General features: G+C 44.3%; 1 protein-coding gene and 1 long non-coding RNA gene across 2 annotated transcripts in view; one reads left to right on the forward strand and one right to left on the reverse strand.

The window, feature by feature from the left end:
- Positions 1–6,813, reverse strand: part of SLC16A12 (solute carrier family 16 member 12) — a 176,594-nt gene extending 169,781 nt beyond the window's left edge. Inside the window, exon 1 of the mRNA XM_077454195.1 lies at positions 6,716–6,813. The gene's annotated coding sequence lies outside the window, so the exon portion shown is untranslated. The remainder of the gene's footprint in view (positions 1–6,715) is intronic.
- Positions 1–12,537, forward strand: part of LOC143930168 (uncharacterized) — a 140,410-nt gene extending 127,873 nt beyond the window's left edge. Inside the window, exon 4 of the long non-coding RNA XR_013262723.1 lies at positions 7,706–12,537. This is a non-coding gene — a long non-coding RNA (uncharacterized LOC143930168). The remainder of the gene's footprint in view (positions 1–7,705) is intronic.
- The last annotated feature ends 852 nt before the right edge of the window (positions 12,538–13,389 follow it).

A 13,389-nucleotide genomic window follows, 5' to 3' on the forward strand; every position in this document is an offset into this window, starting at 1 on the left:
GGGGCCTGCCCTATATTATAGCGGTATGTACTGGGTACAGAGCACGCAGACAGCACGCACTCCTAACACTACTGACTGCAAGCTCTATTATTAACCACTTGTTAGCCCAATGTTTGCATAAAGTGAAAGATGAAGTTATGCTGAGTAAATAGATATCAAACATGTCACTCTTCAAAATTGCACATGCCCGTGGAATGGCGCCAAACGTCGCTACTTAAAAAATCCCCATAGGCGACGCTTTAAATATTTTTTTACTGGTTACATGTTTTGAGTTGCAGAGGAGGTCTAGGACTAGAATTATTGCTCTCGCTCTAACATTCTCGGCGATACCTCACATGTGTGGCACATGCGAGCACATGGGGACATGGGCGCTTTAATTTTTATTTTATTTTTTTATTGTTCATTTTACTTTATTTATTTTAGTTTGACATTTTTTTTCCCAAAAATATATTTTTGATCACTTTTATTCCTATTACAAGAAATGTAAACATCCCTTGTAATAGGAATATGGGGTGACAGGTCCTCTTTACAGTGAAATCTGGGGGGTCAATATGACCCCACATCTCACCTCTAGGCTGGGAAGCCTGAAATAAAAAATAAAAAAAAGATTCTGGCTTTGATCGTACTGGCGAGTTGGTAGAAGCACCGGAGGGCGGTGAGGGGTGGGGGGCGTCTATGGCTGGGTATTTCAGGGTATCACCGAGTATGGCTGGGTATCTCTGAGTATGGCTGGGTATGGCAATTTATGGCAGGGTATTACAGAGTATTGGCGGGGTATTGGCGGGGTACTACAGAGTAATAGCAGGGTACTGCACTGCAGAGTAATGGCGGGGTACTGCACTGCAGAGTAATGGCGGGGTACTGCACTGCAGAGTAATGGCGGGGTACTGCACTGCGGGGTACTGCAGAGTAATGGCGGGGTACTGCACTGCAGAGTAATGGCAGGGTACTGCACTGCAGAGTAATGGCGGGGTACTGCACTGCAGAGTAATGGCGGGGTACTACAGAGTAATGGCAGGGTACTGCACTGCAGAGTAATGGCAGGGTACTGCACTGCAGAGTAATGGCGGGGTACTGCACTGCAGAGTAATGGCGGGGTACTGCACTGCAGAGTAATGGCAGGGTACTACAGAGTAATGGCAGGGTACTGCACTGCAGAGTAATGGCAGGGTACTGCACTGCAGAGTAATGGCAGGGTACTGCACTGCAGAGTAATGGCGGGGTACTGCACTGCAGAGTAATGGCGGGGTACTGCAGAGTAATGGCGGGGTACTGCACTGCAGAGTAATGGCAGGGTACTGCACTGCAGAGTAATGGCGGGGTACTGCACTGCAGAGTAATGGCGGGGTACTACAGAGTAATGGCAGGGTACTGCACTGCAGAGTAATGCCAGGGTACTGCACTGCAGAGTAATGGCGGGGTACTGCACTGCAGAGTAATGGCGGGGTACTGCACTGCAGAGTAATGGCGGGGTACTACAGAGTAATGGCAGGGTACTGCACTGCAGAGTAATGGCAGGGTACTGCACTGCAGAGTAATGGCAGGGTACTGCACTGCAGAGTAATGGCGGGGTACTGCACTGCAGAGTAATGGCGGGGTACTGCAGAGTAATGGCGGGGTACTGCACTGCAGAGTAATGGCAGGGTACTGCACTGCAGAGTAATGGCGGGGTACTGCACTGCAGAGTAATGGCGGGGTACTACAGAGTAATGGCAGGGTACTGCACTGCAGAGTAATGGCGGGGTACTGCACTGCAGAGTAATGGCGGGGTACTGCACTGCAGAGTAATGGCGGGGTACTGCACTGCAGAGTAATGGCGGGGTACTGCAGAGTAATGGCGGGGTACTGCAGAGTAATGGCGGGGTACTGCAGAGTAATGGCAGGGTACTGCAGAGTATGGGGGGTACTATGAATAGATTTGGCGCTATACCTATATATGAAAATATATGTTGCCAAAAACTTAATAGTGTGCTAAATTAAAAGTGTTATATCAACCTGGTGTGTAAGTGCCAATGTGCAATAAATAATTCTAGTATTGAAATAAAAATATAAATATATAACTATAAGCGAAAAAGTTCAAAATGTGTGTGTATAGAATATTTGTCGAAAATGGCGGCGGTTGTCCGCGCATGCGCGATAGGTGCATTGTGTCCTATATAGAGCGTGAGGTGTGTAAAGATGGCCGCTCCGAATGACGTCCCAGTGACGAAACGCGTAGGGCGTGGCCTATCGAATACACACTTCCATTACAGACGGCGGGGAAGCCGAACGGAACGTTCCCAGCAGCTTCCATACCTTTCACATTGCATCCTTTATACTGTATCCATTTATGCCATTACTTCTACCAAAAGTGTGAGTAGTTTTAAGTATCTTCTTAAATAAATTGATTTATACGGTATCACACTATGGATGGTCCTCTCTTTTAATATATATATACTGTGGCACACTCCACCTGGAAATAACGAGGGATCCTCAGCAGCCCATTTGAAGCAAGCCAGAGAGCGACACAGTAGCTCATACTGTGGAGGCTGATCCACCCCGGATGGGGTTATTTTTCTGGTGAGAGTACAACCTAGAAGTGTCCACAATGCATGAAGAATAGTTTGGATCCATCACATCCCTTCCTTTATCCACGGGAAATCCCCCATTAATTGTACTGCACTAGAGACTTCTTGCTTGTTTACTTTTTATCTTTCATATTTTTATATTTTTAGACTTTTTCTTTGTATACATTTTCTGGGACAAATATTTAATTTTTATTTATATTTTTTTATTTTATTTTTATTTTTATTTTTATTTTTATTTTTATTTTCATTTTTATTTTTATATTTTTTGAAAAACAATTTTTATTTTTATTTTTTCAGTCCCAATATTTGGCATGTTTCACTTGATGTATTGATATCTATCACATATTTATTGTACATTTTATTACTGCATGCATAGACCTTATTGTCACATCTGTGCACTCTAAATCCAATTACTGGGTTATATTTTTTTTTTTTTTTTTGTGGTTCATATTTTATTTGTATAATTTTTATCTAATTGATCACTAATATATTAAGCAGTTCACAAGTTTAAGGTATTTATATGTTCTAGAGTTTAAGAAGTGATCACTATTTCAGGTTTTCTATTGCACCCAAGCTAATTTTACCTTTTATAGCCAGCACGCTGGCAAATACTTACCAACGCGACAAATATTCTATACACACACATTTTGAACTTTTTCGCTTATAGTTATATATTTATATTTTTATTTCAATACTAGAATTATTTATTGCACATTGGCACTTACACACCAGGTTGATATAACACTTTTAATTTAGCACACTATTAAGTTTTTGGCAACATATATTTTCATATATAGGTATAGCGCCAAATCTATTCATAGTACCCCCCATCTAACATTCTCCACCCTACCAGGTGGATAGTAATAGAGGCAGCTCTTACCTATTTTTTCCTTCCCCTATATATTTTTTATCTACCCTATATTTTCTACATAAGTTCCATAGCGCAACCTACTATCTTTATTCTTTTACTGCAGAGTATGCACTGGTATTGCAGAGTATTGGCAGGGAATTGAGGGGTTAAATTCGGTGAGCAGCGATGTGGGCACTGCAGATGCAGCCCACATCGCTGCTGACACCGATCTCTTTCCCCTCCGCTGTACCGATCGGTACAGAAAGGGGAGGTAGGAACAGGCGTCATAACATGACGCCGGTTTGTTTCCAAGTGATCACTCCGTCATTTGACGGAGCAATCACGTGGTAAACGGCCGCTATGAGCGGCCGTTTACCATGATGCGCCGGGTCCTATGGACCCGGCGGTCACGGATGCTCTCGAGTGCGCACACCTCGGGGCACGCGAGAGCAGAATTCTGGGAGGCCGTTAATTAACGGCCTCTCTGAGTTAAACAACCGCCCTGAAGCCGTTAATCGGCAATGGGCAGTTGTTAAGTGGTTAAAGCTAGATCACTAGCTATATAGGTGAGGTGAATATAGTGGTGTATACTGCAGTCAGGGCACAGACAACAACCACTACACAGCAGCAAGATAGGAAATCAGCCAAAAACGATTGGTGTGTACTGTGTTGAAGGTACACAGAACACCCACTGCTTCCGATGCAAAGTAACACACTACAGGAGGCCGCCTTAAAGGCGGCCTTATATAGTGTGGGGCGTGCACTACACAGCCTGAGCTATGATTGGCCACAGGCAGGATGCCTGTGGCCAATCATGGCTCTCCTCGCTGCCGGCACTGTGATTGGCCAAGCATGCGGGGTCACAGTGCATGCTTGGCCAATCATCGGGCAGCAATGCACTGCGCCAACGCAGTGCATTGTGGTCCGCGCGCGCGTCACTCGAATTTTGACGCGAACGGCCAAAACGTTCGGAATTCGCCGAACGGCCGAACGGCCAATGTTCGAGTCGAACGTACGTTCGACTCGAACACGAAGCTCATCCCTAATGGGGAGCAGGTGTGTTAAATTTGGTGTTATCGCACTCACTCTCTCATACTGGTCACTGGAAGTTCCACATGGAACCTCATGGCAAAGAACTCTCTGAGGATCTGAAAAAAATTATTGTTGCTCTACATAAAGATGGTCTAGGCTATAAGAAGATTGACAAGACCCTGAAACTGAGCTGCAGCATGGTGGCCAAGACCATGCAGTGGTTTAACAGGACAGGTTCCACTCAGAACAGGCCTCGTCATGGTTGACCAAAGTAGTTAAGTGTACATGCTCAGCGTGTGATATCCAGAGGTTGTCTTTGTGAAACAGACGTAGTCAACATTGCTGCAGAGGTTGAAGGTGAGGGGGTCAGCCTGTCAGTGCTCAGACAATACTGCATCAAATTGGTCTGCATGGCTGTCATCCCACAAGGAAGCCTCTTCTAAAGATGCTGCACAATAAAGCCCGCAAACAGTTTGCTGAAGACAAGCAGACTAGGGGCATGGATTACTGGAACCATGTCCTGTGGTCTGATGAGACCAAGATAAACATATTTGGTTCAGATGGTGTTAAACATGTGTGGTGGCAACCAGGTGGGGAGTACAAAGACAAGTGTGTCTTGCCTACAGTCAAGCATGGTGGTGGGGGTGTCATGGTCTGGGGCTGCATGAGTGCTGCCTGAACTTGGGAGCTACAGTTCATTCAGGGAACCATGAATGCCAACATGTACTGACACATACTGAAGCAGAGCATGATCCCCTCCCTTCAGAGACTGGGCCACAGGGCAGTATTCCAACATGATAATGACCCCAATACACCTCCAAAACGACCACTACCTTGCTAAAGAAGCTGACAGTAAGGGTGATGACCTGCAGACCTAAACCCTATTGAGCATCTGTGGGGCATCCTCAAATGGAAGGTGGAGGAGTGCAAGGTCTCCAACATCCACCAGCTCCATGATGTCATCATGGAGGAGTAGAAGAGGACTTCAGGGACAACCTGTAAAGCTCTGGTGAACTCCATGCCCAAGACGGTTAAGGCAGTGCTGGAAAATAATGGTAGCCACACAAAATATTGACACTTTGGGCCCAATTTACACATTTTCACTTAGGGTTGTACTCACTTTTGTTGCCAGCGGTTTAGACATTAATAGCTGTGTGAGTTATTTTGAAGGGACAGAAAATTGACACTGTTATACAAGCTGTACACTACTTTACATTGTAGCAAAGTGTTATTTCTTCAGTGTTGCCACATGAAAAGATATAATAAAATATTTAAGAAAATGTGAGGGGTGTACTCACTTTTGTGAGATATTGTAATTACATTGGTCAAAGCTGGACCAATGTAGCTTTATAAAAAAAATGCCATACCTGGAATTCATCTTTAAGTGATATATTATGAATACAGAGCTGCATTGATGTGGGTCTTTTAGATCTGCTTTGAGTTCAGATTTAAGATATTTACATTATGTTTGGGCTAATGATTAGATATTATTGCAGTTGTTATAGAGTACATACATCAATTTATGTTAATATCATAATGCGTTCCATTTGTTCTCTCAGTCCATCCATTCTAAAGTTGCCCATACACATGTGATGAAACAATTTACTGTTTATGCAAACAGGTAGACATCCGATGATCAACCCCTCTTGGGAGGAACATGGTCTGGGCATTGTTAGATATTCCTAATCACTTCTTCCAGTTATAGGTGACATGGGCAATGCCTATCTCCACTCATTCCCCTATTCTTAAATGTTGAACATTCAACCAAGCGATTGTGTTTGAAGTAGGGCCATGTGACTAAGGTATCAGAGAGAGGTTGGAGAGAGGTTGGACTGTACCTGCATATGCAACCAAGGTCAGAAGCATGAAAACCTATGAGGCCCAAAAGAGAATTAATTATTTATAGAATTGAGACGGTTGTCTGCCCCCTAATGAGCTATGTCGTTTCTGCATGCAGATGAATCGGGATATCTCTGTACAAGTGCACCATAGGGGGTGGGGGTAAGGTAGTTCGCATAGAAACCTCTGCTGTGCAGATGATTGCTTCTTCAGACCAGCTTAGAAATACACGATCACATATTCAATCGAATAAAAATGCAGAGTGCAAAAACACTTATCCACTTCAAACACTAAAATTGTAAAGGGTGAATAGTTAAATTATCCATATAGCTGAAAGGCAAAGTAAACACGCAATCTGCCATATAGTAGGGAGGTTTATGTTAATTTGTAAAAGGTCTTAATAGCTCTAATGAATGCTTGAATTTACCTGCCAATTCATCTTCCATCAGCTTTTGTGTAGGGAACAAAAAGACTAGAAGGTCATTCAGGTGTTGTTTTTTTCTTCTGTCTCAACTGATGTCTTTTTCTCCAGAGACACAACACAAGCTTGGTAATCCAGGTAACAGCGGGGAGGTGCAGGTTCAATTATTCCACAATGCATAGCCTATATAATCTGCACAGTTATGTGAACTTTTTCTTTTGTTGCCTATGCAAGGAAGGAAAAGGGTGTTTAAATTACAAGTATGCATTGTAGGGAGTACATATTATTCCAGCATATCCTTGGGACGTTAGTGTAAAATCAGGGAATGAGTTGAAAAAGTTTACCCTGTTTTTTTGGAGACGCAGATGTAATGTGATGACCCTATAATATTCATTAGCGGGGTGACTAAATTTGATCATCCCTAGTCATAATAGGGATGAAATCAGGGGTGTCTGGATCCTAGTCTGAATCAACCTGAATGAGCCCACCAGGAAGCTCTCACTATTCTGGTCTAATCATAAATGGCAAAGGCATTCCCCAGCTAATAGCCGCAATTATACACCCTTATTGTACACATGAAGCTGTGGGGTGGAGAATGCCCCATTGCAGATGTTTGGCCCAGCACAGTGACAGCTTCCTGGGGGGCTTGTCCAGATTGGTCCAGACTAAGATCTGAACATGCCTAAGCTCGTCCCTAGTAATGATCTAGCTGGAAAACACTGCCTACTACCATCTCATGGACCTGACATACAGTACCTCCCAATTTTGGAACTTAAGAAACAGGGGCACTTAGTCTAGGGAGTCTGAGACCTGCTGCCTGCTACACATGCCAGGGAGATTAGTTGGCATGTTGAATGTTTATTGAATTTTGGGCATGGTTTAAAGTGACACTAAATGATATTCTTATTCTCCAAAAATAATCCATACACATCTGCAATTTAATAGTCTTGTAGTCGACAGTATTTCTCATTAATTGTTTTTTACTATGTTTTTCAGCCTCATCCCCAAGCTCCTGAACCTTTCCTTTTCTTCCATTTCCATTCATTTGGAACAAGCAGTGCAAGTTAGTCGTGATCATATGCACTGCTCTATGCATACTACACAACTACAAAACCAATAGTCCATCTTAGGAACAAGCAAGAGGGGATGGATATGTTCGTACATACAGTGTGACCATGGACAATGAATGTTGCCACCCTTTAATAAGAAGTAGGATCACAAATTGTGAAGATTTGGAGAAGGCTTAGACCAGGTATTTTCTTAAATTAGGAATGCATACATAAAGCTGAACTGCAGGCAATTTCTTTTCTCCCATGCAGTGGAGCTCTGCCTGCACTGCATGGGTTAACTTCTCATTTCTGTCCAGGGGAGAGGAGAGCTGAGATATACTTACAGTATCTCACAAAAGTGAGTACACTCCTCACATTTTTGTAAATATTTTATTCTATCTTTTCATGTGACAACACTGAAGAAATTACACTTTCTACAATGTAAAGTAGTGAGTATACAGATTGTATAACAGTGTAAATTTGCTGTCCCCTCAAAATAACTCAATACACAGCCATTTATGTCTAAACCGCTGGCAACAAAAGTAGACCCCTAAGTGAAAATGTCAAAATTGGGTCCAATTAGCCATTTTCTCTCCCCGGAGTCATGTGACTCATTAGTGTGACTGTCAGGTACTCACCAAAGCCGAAGTGCTGAGAGCGGCTTCCCTTGCAGCTGGGTGCACAGTACCCCTGAGGGTGGAACAGTGGGTATAGGGCACGAAGAGGCACGGGTTGCCAGCAGGTGACTAGTATGCAGAAGGTCTTCTGAAGGAAGAGATGCCCGTGCAGATGATCTTGGAACTGGTAGAAGTTAATGCCTGCCAGGGGTTCTAACACCTGGAGTGAAGGCCGAGGGTCAAACACAGGTATCAGTCCGTGAGACAGAGGATATTCCAGAGGCAGGCCGATGGTCAAACACAGGTATCAGTCCGTGAGACAAAGGATATTCCAGAGGCAGGCCGAGGGTCAAACACAGGTAACAGTCCGTGAGCCAGCAAGGCTAAGTGCAGAAAACAGAGGATATTCCAGAGGCAGGCAGAGGGTCAAACACAGGTATCAGTCCGGGAGTCAGCAAGGCTACAAGCAGGAAGTCCGATTAACAAGCCAGGGGTCAGATCAGGAGAGAATCAGAGTAGTCTTCAAGCAATCCGGGTCACAACAGGAAGTGGTCAACAGGAACAGGAAACAGGAACACAGGTGAGCTGAGGAGACAAACCAGCAAAGACACAGAGCACATTGATGCCTTTTATAGGCCTGTCAGGCCAATCAGGTAAGGCCCATAGTCGTGTGCATAGGTGTGCACATGCGCGTACGATATTGTATCGTATCACGCATATGCGTGCGTCGTTGTGCAGCTCTTCCCCGCAGGCGCACGGGGAAGTGCCGACGTTGAAGTCTGGTAATTCTCTGACAGTGCCCCCCCCAAGGGGCAGCCTCCGGATGCCCAATCTTACTGGTAGCTTGGGGTGTCTCCGGTGAAAATCCCGTATCAGGCGAGGAGCGTGGATGTTACTGGAGGGTTCCCAAGAACTGTCTTCAGGGGGATACCCTTTCCATTTTACCAGGTATTGGGTCTGTCTTCCCCTTCTTCGACAGTCCGTTATGGCTTCCACCTCGAATTCTTCCTCACCTTCGACTTTGACGGGTGGAGGTGGTGTCACTTGTCTTCCGGTGAAAGAACTTGGAATTACTGGTTTTAATAGGGAAGCATGGAATACCGGGTGAATTTTGTATGAACTAGGTAGCGCCAGTTCAAAAGCTACTGGGTTTACCACCCTTTTGATCTCGAAGGGGCCAATGAACTTGGGACAGAGCTTCCGTGACGGGTATGGCAATCTCAGGTTGGCAGAAGATAACCAAACCTTATCCCCGATCTTGAAACTTGGGCAACTCCTTCTTCCTCTATTGTAGTACACCTCATAGTCTCTTTGAGCCTTCTTCATGGCCTCCTGAATCTGTAGGAAATTGTCCTGAATTGACTTTACCCGTTCTTGGACTGCAGGAGCGGAGACTTCAGGGACGGAATGTGGCAAGAAAGAAGGGTGGTAGCCATAGTTCGCCCAAAATGGAGTTTGGTTGGTAGCGGAATGTACAGAGTTATTATAGGCAAATTCCGCGCAGGGCAGGAGAGAAGACCAATCGTCTTGGGAGCAGGAGCAAAAGCAACGGAGGTATTGCTCTAACGTTTGATTCGTCCTTTCTGTTTGCCCATTGCTTTGCGGATGGTATGCGGAAGATAGAGAGGTCTTGATCTCCAGTGCCTTTCAGAGATTCTTCCAAAATTTGGAGGTGAACTGAATTCCCCTATCAGACACGATATTGGAGGGGACACCATGTAGCCTCCCGACTTCCTTGATGAAAATACTTGCTGTAGCCGCAGCAGAGGGAGTGCCACACATGGGTAGGAAGTGTGCCATCTTCGAGAGGCGAACTACTACTACTAGGATCGTGGTAAACTTGTCTGAAGATGGCAGATCCACAATAAAATCCATAGAGATCTCCCTCCAGGGACGTTCGGGAACAGGTAAGGATCTCAAAAGTCCCCATGCTTTGGTGTTAGCCCCCTTATTTCGTTGGCAGATAATACAAGACTGGACATAGTTCCTGCAATCCTTCCTCCAACCCGGCCACCAGAAGGAACGATAGATCAAATCAGCAGTCTTCTGGACCCCAAAATGTCCTGCCATCTTATGATCGTGAAAGGTCTGCAAAATCCGGAGCCTTACAGAGGGAGGAATGAATATCTTGCTGTGTGCCCATAGTAAACCATGTTTCTTTTCTAGGGAGGATGCTGTAGTTTCGGAAATTTGATCAGTGGCTTGTTTAATGGCTGATTCTAGGTCTGGCTGGATGATTTGGAGGAAGTTGTGTGGAGACAGAATAGTTGCAGGTTCAGATGGTTCTTCTGCTTCTGGAAACATTCGGGAGAGTGTGTCGGCTTTTCCATTTTTGGAACCGGGGCGGTAGGTGATGTGGAAATTAAACCTGGAGAAAAAGAGGGCCCAGCGTGCTTGTCGGGGTCTGAGGCGTTTGGCAGCTCTGAGGTACTCCAGGTTCCTGTGGTCTGTGAAGATCATGATGGGTTGAGACGCACCCTCCAAAAGATACCTCCACTCTTCCAGGGCAAATTTTATAGCGAGAAGTTCTCGGTCCCCGACATCGTAATTCCTCTCTGGAGGACTGAGTTTCCGGGAGGCGAAGGCGACTGGGTGAAGGAGAGCCTTCGGGCCACTCCTTTGGGAAAGAATCGCCCGCGGCGTCTACCTCCTATACATAAGAAAGACTTGGGTCGGGATGCCGGAGGATAGGTGCTGATGTGAAAAGTCTCTGTAGTTCATCAAAAGCTTCCTGGGCTTGCTGAGACCACTGGAATTTAACTTGCTGACGGGTTAGTTGAGTAATAGGGGAAATGATCGTGGAGAATCCCTGAATAAACCTGCGATAAAAGTTGGCAAAGCCAACAAATCGCTAAACAGATCTTTTGTCTGTGGGTGCTGGCCATTCTTGGATAGCTTTGACCTTTTGTGGGTCCATTGAGATTGCCCCTGTGGTGATGATGAACCCAAGGAATTGGATAGTGTCTCTTTCAAACTCACATTTCTCTCCTTTTAGGTAGAGCCCGTGCACTCTGAGGATGAGGAGGACCTTCCTGACGTGTGTTCGGTGTGTTTCTAGTGAGTTGGAGAAAATCAAAATATCGTCAAGATACACAATTACCCGAATATCCCCGATTACAATGGAAACATTAAGAACATGGGATGAGGTACTTAAAGGTACAGAAGGACAAAATAATAATAGCCCTCTAATGCCCCTGTTAGGAAATAACTATTTTCCTCCGGGGAAAGAAAACAAAATGTTCCTGAAGTGGACTCATAGGGACATATTAAGGTTAAGGGATGTGATAAAAGTAAATAGCTTATGCTCATTAGAGGAGATACGAGAGAAATATGGAAGAACACCATGGGATGGATGGAGATACAGACAACTCCAACATTTTGTTGAGTCCCTTCCAAAACCTCTCCGCTCTGGTGACAATTTAAATCCTTGGGAGAAATTGATTGACCGAGGAGGAGCGGGCAGACAGGGGATCTCTAAGATATATAGGACCTTAATATCTTTAATGAAGGATGAGGCGATACCTGCTTTTGGGAGATGGGAAGGGGAATTGAATCAATCAATCCCAGAAAAACTGAAAGGGAAAGTTATAGACTATACCCACTCCACTTCAATAGATACAAAGATCCAAGAAATGAACTATAAATTATTGGTTAGATGGTATTATGTTCCATCGAAAATGCATAAGATTAACAAAGATTTATCACCCCTTTGCTGGAGAGAATGTGGGAGGGAGGGAACTCACGCCCATATATGGTGGCAATGCAGTGCAATCCAGTTATATTGGGAAAAAGTGGTGGGCTTAATTAAAGAGATCGATGGGAAGGAAATAGAACTGGATCCCTGGAAATGTTTGTTTCACGCGGCCGAGGGCCCCAGGGAAAAATATAGAAGAGCATTAACTCCATTTTTGCTAAACGCAGCGAAAGTACTGATCCCGAGATACTGGAAAGTAAAGGAAACACCAGGGATAAGAGATTGGTTTAGGGAAATAGATAGATTGAGGATTATGGAAGAATTAATACACCTTCAACGGGGAGCCGAAATGAGATTCCAGGCGACTTGGAGGAACTGGATGGATTTTAGAAAATCCTCAATATATCTTGGAATTATGGGGGATGGAGTGGGCGTCTAGGGGAGGGAGGTTGGATGCATATACTTCATAACCCCTTATATTTTTTTTCTATAAAGGAGGGAAGATGAGAGGGGGGAGGAAGGAAAAGAAAAGGAAAAGATCCCTTTCCTTTTTTTTTTTTTTGTGGGGGGAGGAGATGGGGGGACCCCTTGTTTTAGGGTCCTTTAGGGGGTTTACCTGGGGTTTTTTTTTTTTTTTTGTGGGGGGAGGAGATGGGGGACCCCTTGTTTTAGGGTCCTTTAGGGGGTTTGTCTGGGTTTTTTGGTGGAGGGGAGTGGGGATGGAGGGAGGGGAATCCCCGCCTTACACAAATCACAAGTTGGAGTTAGGAGGAGGTGTCACGTGGGAGGGGTGGTAAATATGGGCAAGATAAAATCACAAAAGGACAATTTTGAACACATAAGGAGAGGAGGAGGGGGTGTTTTTTTTTTTTCTCTCTCTTCTTCTTCCCTCTTGGGATATTTAAGATCGATCCGGTCGGGCACCCAATGTGTACTTTTTTATTTTTTTTACTGTTTGTTTTTATGTGAATGTTGAAAATACTGAAATAACATGAATGTTAAACTAAGTGATTTCTAAAAGTATGTATAAGGAATATTTTTTACTGTCTTTTTGTAAATGTGGAAAACGAAATAAACAATATTTAAAACAATAAATGAAATATATTCTGTATCTATAAAAAAAAAAAAAAAAAAAAAAAAAAAGATACACAATTACAAAGTTGTCTAGATACTCACAGAATATATCGTTGACGAGGTGTTGGAATGTGGCCGGGGCATTGCAGAGCCCGAAGGGCATCAATAGGTTTTCAAAGTGTCCGAATCTAGACCTGAAAGCCGTTTTCCACTCATCTCCATCGCGGATTCGGACTAAATTATATG

The sequence above is a fragment of the Lithobates pipiens genome, unplaced genomic scaffold (genome assembly GCF_037356315.1).
Source record: "Lithobates pipiens isolate NorthernLeopardFrog02 unplaced genomic scaffold, aLitPip1_a1.2 Scaffold_25, whole genome shotgun sequence".
NCBI classification, from domain to species: domain Eukaryota; kingdom Metazoa; phylum Chordata; class Amphibia; order Anura; family Ranidae; genus Lithobates; species Lithobates pipiens.